Genomic DNA, 8,773 nt, shown 5'->3' with positions numbered 1-8,773 from the left:
AGAAACTCAGGAACTGTGGAAATGTTCTGTTAAGAACCCCTCCATGTATGATGAAGAGATTAAACATGAGATCTTAAACCTAAGCTTTGGGATCTCTTGATTGGAACCCCAATATCCATATTGCTCCCAAACTGCTCAAATGACTGGCTCTCAAATGAAAAGTAAAGCCTCCCTATTTAATTCAGTCTGTTTTTAATTTGCCAGTGGTTGCACTCACTAGTGGATAGCCTCAAAGCAGTCATAACCAAGGGGCTGCCTAACTATTTCTCACTAGAAGTAACATTTTGTGCCGATTTACACCTCTCAGACTATTAACCACCCAATTGGCACAAACTGGAAAATGGTATTTAGAATTGCTTTTGGACAATGTCTAAGTTGCTGCTTTCTTATGCACTGAGATGGATGTGCTTGTTGTGCTGTACAGAGCTACAGACAAGCAAAGCTAATTTTTATGGCCATGCCTTTTTCTTCCTGACATTCATGTGCAGCACTCTTATTATATGGTAATATTCATGAAGGACCACAGAACAAACAATTTGAATGATGCTGGAAAAAATCTACAGGTGGTTTCCCCAGAACAGCAATCTAGCACTAATTGTCTCAGCCGTACAAGAGGAAATATAGTCTTAATTTAAGACCTGGAATTCTCTTTTTCAGAAGATGCCTGGGCGTGGAGACGTATTTGTGTTCCTAACTGTAAGCATGTGAATAAACCCATTAGAGAGATTTTGTGACTGGTTTTATGCTTGTAGTTAAAAATCACAGTAAGTGTTTAGAGGATCTGTGCCTAAAGGCAGGAGTCAATATTAAAAGAAAAAAGCTGGTTGTTAATACACATCAGCTTCTTTTTTTTTTTCCTGAGAATGATACCATTTTCTATCTTACCTGCTGGAAATTGCAGGAACTGAAAATTCAATTTTATTTTTAATAAATAATTAATTACTCTTCTGATGTTTTATGTTTTATTTCACTTTTTTTGTGAAATCACTAGAACTGGGAATTTCTCCCCGTGCATTTTGCGTCTTTTTTCACAGAGGCTTGATGAGGAGGAATAAATGCTATAAAAAAAAATTGTTACTGGCCACTGTATTGAATAATTTTAGAAACAGACTTTGCTACTAAATCTTTGTTATCCATTTAGAAACATCTAAGTCATATTTAAATATATCTATAGCTAACACTTTAAATAAAACAATTAAACAGACTCCTGAAAGAAAATCTACCTTTGTAAGAGTTCCATATTTTTTGAACGCATTTTTCTATTCAAGCTACCAGCAATAAGTAAAATACTTCTATAAAAATATTATATAGAACATTAATACGGCACTAGTAAAAGTGTTTGAAATAATTTATGCAGATAAACAGCACTTCAGGCATTTTCTTTGGCAATCTTTAATAAACCATGAGCTCCAGAATCACTACCAGTCCTCAAAGCTGGTGCACAATACTACATAGTGCTGTACCTCACCCATGAGAGAATAAGAAGGTTCCCCCATTCCGTGTCTCGCAGGCTGAACATTTTACCTCAGATGAGAGAGGAACAGTTTAAACAACTTCCAATTTACAGCTGTCCAGCAGTGCAATCCAGGACTCGTGGGTATGAATCACAGATACTGACCCACAGGGGTGCTCTCTGGTGTAGGTTTAGTCTGGAATTAACTACCAGCAGCTTGCCTGTGACCATACATTCAATGTGTTTTCCAGATTTTAAGAATATAAACTCTATAATTTGAGGCTAAGAATCATAACCAAGATTAACACTTCCCTCCAAAGGAGGTAGCATGGGTATATAAATGCAAGAAAGAATCCAAAATAATCTCATGTAACCTATGTAGATAGCTGAGACACTAGACGCACATCTTCTCTGGTGACATTTTCTGTTTGTACTTGAAATTCAGATACTGTGCAGTACAAGAAACGCCAGCGTCTTCACAGTGTCTGACTCCTATCCTATGCAGGATTCACAGATTAGGTAATTACATTTTGCTAGGTGAAGTGTGGTGGTGGCTGCTGAAAACAGCATGTGATACTAAAAATATATCAGTCTCAGAAAGGAGCTGCAGGATGTTTCCTAAAGCCCAGAGCAAAAAGTATCTACGTGTAATGTCATTTGCAGATTTTCTTTATACAAATCTTTCAAAAGAGATAATCACCGTGTGGCAGGTGTAAAGGGAGGGTAATAGCTTAGGTAACGGCAGTTTCAACAACCTAGGAAAAGAAACAGCAACCCTATTGTAAAGAAATGCTGAAAGAAGCTGCAAATTTGCATCTTTATCATGCAAATCCATGACCTCCTTGGGGTCCAGTCCTAAATAATCCAGCTTTCATTACAAGCAACCATTTCTGTCACCTCCGCATAAAATAAGTCCAGCCTCTAGAACAAAATCATAAAGGCACACTGGGAATAACATGATCAAATGTCCCAGAGTGACTACAGTAGAAGTTATGATCTGCCTATATTACAAACCCTTACTTTCTGTCATGAATAAAATGCTACCAGAATCTGTTAAATACTCAGGCACCTCCCTTATGTTCACAGACACTGATGAAAACCCGAAGTCAAGCTTCTCACAGAAATGGTGGATATTCACAAGGACTCTTACTGAAGAGGTTCATCAGACTGGCAAACAATTTTCAAACAGTTCTAGGGGAGAGGCAGCTGCTGCTTATCTCCAATTTCTCTGAGTTTTCCTAATTGGTGAAATAGATGACAGCACCAACAACTCAACTTTTTCATAAGAAAGAAGTGACCTAGTTTTACTTTAAGACATCTGTCTTCAGAATTTCTGGGGTGGGCAAGTCCAAGAGAGAATTGCATTTGTTCCTCTCTTACAGAATTTGCTAGGTAATTCTTTTCTTTCTTGGTACGTACTGTGCTTGCATCTGGTAAGCATTTTGAGATGCCAGTATAATAGAGAGCAGACGTGGGAAGAAAGATGAGTGCGGCTGCTGAAGATACAGATGTGATTTTAAAAACCATGCAGAAGATGTCATAACTTTAATCATCTTCTGGTCTAAAGGGAATCAAACCCATGTGTGAAAAATTAGTATCTGCTCATCTGATCTTCACCACATAGCTCCAGGAGAGTTAGCAGAGGGACCTGTGAATCTTGACATGCCTTCTGTGATGGAGACAGTTCATCTTTTTGCCTACTCAGTGTATTAGTCCCACAGTGTGTAATACAAGATACTTAAAGTTTACAAGAATTCAGGTATAAGAACAATCCATGAGGGGCTGTAAAATGCCTTGGCCATACTTGTGGCTCAGGAAGTTCCTGATCTGCTTGTTTCTGGAGGTTGGAAGAATGCATCACTGAAGTGTGCCTGCCCTGCTCTGTCTCAGCGAGGTTACAGACTGCTGTCAGAAATAAGCAATGGGCTAGAGACTTTTGGTTTGGTTCAGTACAGTTATTCTAAAGTCCTTATTAAAAACAAAAAGTTGGTCTGAGTGTGATTTTTAGAGGCACCAACAATCAAAACCCTGTCTGAAGTCAATGGCGATTGTGGATATTCAAATCTTCCAAGAAAATCAACTATTTTATTTATTGAGACTAACAACCAAGTTCGAAACTAACAACCAGACTGAATATTACCACTGTAAATGCCACAGCATTCTCCTGGCACAGATTTCCTTTCCAGGAAAACCTTAGAAATATCTTGTAATTCATGTTCATAGGCAAGCCGAGAAAACACAGGCTTACACAGCACTGCCAGCTTTTGTGATTTTATCATAAACCTAACAATATTTCATGTTTTCTTTAAGGTCTAAAATCCTGGATTTATTATGAGAATCTCAGATTACACATTTGAAAAGGTAAGCTTCTGGTTCTCATGGCTGCGGAGAAAACTTGCAAATCTGAATTTTAGACTTCCTAATCAGAAGACAAGAACCTCTACAATCTTTACGTTAACAAAAGAAAAAAAAAATGAAAAGAAAGAAATTAAAAAAAAAGACTGTAAGCCAATCTCCTACTTTCTGGAAACCTGACTCAGAATTTGAATGCTTTGATTTGGCATTAATGCTTACCTTCAGTTTTGCAAAACAGTTACATTAATGTCTAAGTGTTCATGTTTTCCGTATGTATTTGGCAGGCTTACACATTTTTATGTAGTTTTACAACTGGTCAATACTAGTTTATGAAGACCTTAAACGCAAGTCCTTTCTATCATGAACAATTCCTTTTTCTCACACTATTTCTGGATCATGACCCACTTCTTGGATTTCCATGTCTAAAATGAAGAAGGCAAACATTTATATTTAGAGCACATTCATATTCAAAGTATGCTGAAGCTGATGGTCCTTTATCAGCACTGTTGGACTTTGATATCAGCACTATGCTGAGAGCACTTTATATTGGGTTCAGAGTAATGTGCATTTTGTGCTTTACTGACTCCCTCCCAAGAACAAATGTTTAATTCCTTCCAGATTTAACAGTGGTTAATCCTTACTGCTGGCAGAAATGAGAAAAACAGATCTAGAAAGGAGAGTATGGAGATTTAAACCTAGCTAGGTAATGGCCATCTTAGGTCTTATTGAAGTTACTGCCTTCACTTTTGCTTTCAGCCTCTCACTAGGTGGTTCTCAGCTGCCTGTGGACAGATGGCAACATCTTGCAGTGCACCCAACTTCCTGACAGGTCTCTGGCCTGGCTAAGAGGGCCAGCAGAGCTAGGCGTGGAATACATGTCATGAGCCCCTATCCCAGACCAGGCTTGCCTTGATCTCTTGTGTTGGATTCACTCATTATTCTCCTTAAGTCTGCCTTCCATGGCAGGATTGGCAGCTGTAAAGGAACAAGTACTACAGTATGCCTGATACCCACAATGTGAGTTCAGAGTGCAATTGTTAGGGCTGCATCTAATAGTTTGTAGGATTGCTTTGTGATGCTCTGCAAAAGGTTTCTCCTGCCTCTCCATCTGCAGAGCTTCTGCAGGAGCCTGCTTTCCTCAAAGCTTCCCAGGTGTGCCCTGCTTTCCAGAGGCTGTGATGTTTGCTACTCATGTTGCTGGGAGAGAGGCAAAGTTTCTGTATTACACCCTACTCTCGAGGTAGGAAATACAGTATAACCAAGCACTTTTTCTGTGACATTTGCATAAGACCACAGAGAAGAGATGGCATGAACACAGACCTCTGAAGACAGTAGTGGTGAGTGGAGCATGCTGACCCTCAGGTACCTTGTTTACGTGAGTAACTGTCTCTGATAGCAAGATTGCATGTTACTACCTCTGTCTGCTGAAAACAAACGGCTTAGCAAGGTTGTATCACAAGGCGAGTTGGTCATAAAGAGAGTTCAACCAGCTACATCCATAACCTATGCAAGTAACAGAAAGTCAGCCTCCAAAGGACGATGTAAACAGAAGACTGAAAATAAGCCTCAGGGTTGCTTTGTGTTTCACAGCTTGTTCTGTGACCAGAAAGAGTTACCCATGCTTGGTGCTCCTCTTGGAAGCATAGTAACAAGAAGTAGTCCCTGATCATTTAAAGCTGACAGGCCCCTCCACCTCTGGGCCAAGACAAGCCCCTCTGGGAGCCAGCCAGGCAGAGCTGGGACCTTGCTGCCGTTCCCTGTGTGCCCATGGGTGTACTGCCATGGCCACCACTCTAGAGCCTGGATATTCTTCATCCTAAATACAGATTCATTAAATAAACACCAGCAAAATTATTCTCTCACTAACATGCAATTTTCTTTTGCGTCTCACCTCCATACAGGAAGATTCCAATAGATACTGATGACATTTTATGTCATCAGATTAAAAAAAGAGGGGAAAGAAAAAAGAATAATAATATTGAAACTCATCTCCTGCATGAATTATAGAATATTTAGGTTTTGATAACTGCTTATTGGTACATAAAAATCTAAAATACAGCCCTGTGTTATCCCTAGCAGAAAACTAATATCATTTAATATTTGCTTTTTTTCCACAGAAGAAATGAATACTCTGTACTAAACTGTCCTGTTTTAGGGAGACTGTAAGGCAAGAGAGTGCAGTCCACACAAATATTTTTGGTGTTTTGTCACCAAAAATTTGAGGGGGTGGAGGAGAAGGAAAAGGGTGGGGAGACCTCCTGATCCCTGAGCACTCCTAGATATCAGTAGTTCCTGACAAAGCCTAAATGGAGCTTAGTAGGGAAGAACACCAGTAAGGGTCTGTAAATAGATTTTAAATGTAAATATTTTTTTAAAAAAGTCTAGTAACTTCAGTGTCATGCTTTCTGATGTGCATAATACATAGTGACCAAAAGGTTGCATCTTTACTTGCACCCTGAATAACTAGAACTGAAATGAAGTGTGTCTGAAAACAAAGATTATATAACATAATAATTGGAAAATACCATTATAAACACCATGTGGCATTTGCATGCATTCAAGAACTGTTGATTTATCATTACCAGCTGTTAATGGCAAAGTAAGAACTTGCTCTGTCCTTAATCAATCTGAAGTTAATAAGGCCCCAATAACACTTCGTGCCTGCCCAGTCTTGAATCTACACAGGGTTTACATCTCTTTGGGGTGAGGGGAGAAATTGCACAGCCTAACATACAACTCTGCCAAAACCCAGCAATGAGCCCATTGCTATGAACCAGTTAATAAGGTAATTCTAGAAGCCCAAGTTTGTTTCCGTAGCTACATAACATTACACAAACATTTTGGTTGCAATTTTGTGGCAATGGTTTCACAGTTATTTGATTAAAATGCAGTGCCGTCCTGCTTGGAGCCTGGGAGTGTCTGATATCAGTGAAGGCTCTTTAGAAGTGCTACAATTTAAAATTACAGCTTACCCTGTTTGAAGGGATATTTTTAGTCTATTTATTCAGAGCATAAATATAGTTCTATACATCACTGGTTTAATGTTTCTTGAGCTGGTCAGAAAGACACTTTACCCAGCGCCAGACAAAGGTCAACAAATGGGTATCTTTCCTTTCTTTTTCTCTTCCTTTCTTTTTTTGTGAAGTAGCATTAAGTGCTTTAGAAAGCAAAGTATCTTGTCAGCAAAGGCTGCTGACCTACTTATAGGAAATACTCCTATTGAAAAGGGCTCTTTCCAAGATCTAGCATTGCAAACAAAAACATACCTAAAATTAGGTGGAAAGTGTTTAAGGGATCCCTGAGCAAGGATAATCGAAAGAATAAAAGGCAAGAGAAGGAAAATGGTGATGAATCACCATGCAGTCAGGAGGAGTGATGTAGTGCATATTTCTATGAATGGCCATTCTCTAGCTTTATTATCAACAGCTTTACAAGTTATTTATTTCTGATTATTTATTTGGGTGTCAGGGGGAAGTTTGTGACTGCAAACCCCTGGAAACCAAAGTTTTATGTACATACAAAAGGCACAGTAGCAACAGTGCAGGCAGCCACATCTCTGCTCAGCTGTTGCTTTTGCCCTTGACCTAAAGGAACCTTCTCTTCCACACAGCAACTCGACAGCACATATTTGGTTTCTGTGTTAATGTAGCTCTGGTCTTTCCTTGAGCTGGGTTTGCTAGTGGTGTTGAACTGTGACAAATTCTTCAAGGAGCAGCAGAGTTGGGTTGATTTCAGATTTTATGTGTGCTGGGAAAATGGGGGAACAGATAGAATATCTTTTAATAATGACCTCTCCTAAACACATTGCTCTTCTAGTCAGTTTACCTCAGTCTCACTATAACTTACAGCCTTGAGCAAGTAGAAGAGACCACAAAGATTAAGTAGGTTCTGCAGTTCACATCTCAGTGGAATGCCCACCAGAAAGGAAAAAAAACCACATGACACTTCTGGGTGACATTTCTCAGCATCTTATTTGGGAGGCACAAAAACCTACCATCTGTCATATTATGGACTGATTGAAATGTGTGCATGGGAAGAAAAGTGTGTAACATCCCTTTGTTGAGATAAGGGTGACAGTTAAGGTTTTTTAGGTGAATGTCAATGAATAGAGGAAATTGGCAGTCAAAATCTGAGAAAAGGTGAGATTTCTGCATATGCAGAGAAAGATTTGTGACAGGAGGTACAACACAGGCACACCCTGAGAAATTCATGTTGTTTCTACCAAAGTTCATAATAGCTATTCAGGCACAACCTCTTCTTAAGACTTAGTTTTGGAGATGACCTTTTTAGTACTAGCTTACAACAAATAAGCAATTTGGCTGAGATGGAGCCAGGTTTCAGTGAGGAATATTGTTCTGTTGAATTTTGAATTGAATTTTTTTTTTCTGGTTTGACTATATATTAACAAAATTCTCCCTCAAAATCATGCACCAGAGAGGCAACAGAGACATCACAATTCATTGCAATCCTTTTCTCGGCTCACTATAAGTCTGGGCATCTAGGTATATCCCAGTTTTTCACTGGCGAATCTCTCTGTCTCATCTGTGCAATCTGAGGCCACACTCTAAACATTTAATGTACCTCTCAGATGCTGGTGTGACTAAATAGTAGAATTAAAAAAATCAGATTAGCTTAATCGTTACTCCAGTACCTGACCCTTCTTTTATTTCTTTATTTACTCCCTCCATTTCAGAAAACAGATATTTCTACTTTCTCAGGACTATTAAAATGCAAGAAGCTATCTGGAGAAATATTCTCCCCAGGCTGCAGCGCAGAGGCTGTCGATCGCAGGCTCTGCACTTGCCTGGTGTGTGGAATACATATCGACGTCAAGGGGAGTTCCTCCCGCAGAACAAAGGTGGAATGCGCAAGCGGGAAAGGCGTGGGGCACCACCGAAAAAAAAAGGGGCTGCTCCTATTACACAGACGAAGGATAAATACAGTCTCCATTGCAGTCAAAAATGG

This window comes from Strigops habroptila, chromosome 8 (genome assembly GCF_004027225.2).
Source record: "Strigops habroptila isolate Jane chromosome 8, bStrHab1.2.pri, whole genome shotgun sequence".
NCBI lineage: Eukaryota > Metazoa > Chordata > Aves > Psittaciformes > Psittacidae > Strigops > Strigops habroptila.
Note: the sequence above shows the minus strand (reverse complement) of the source record.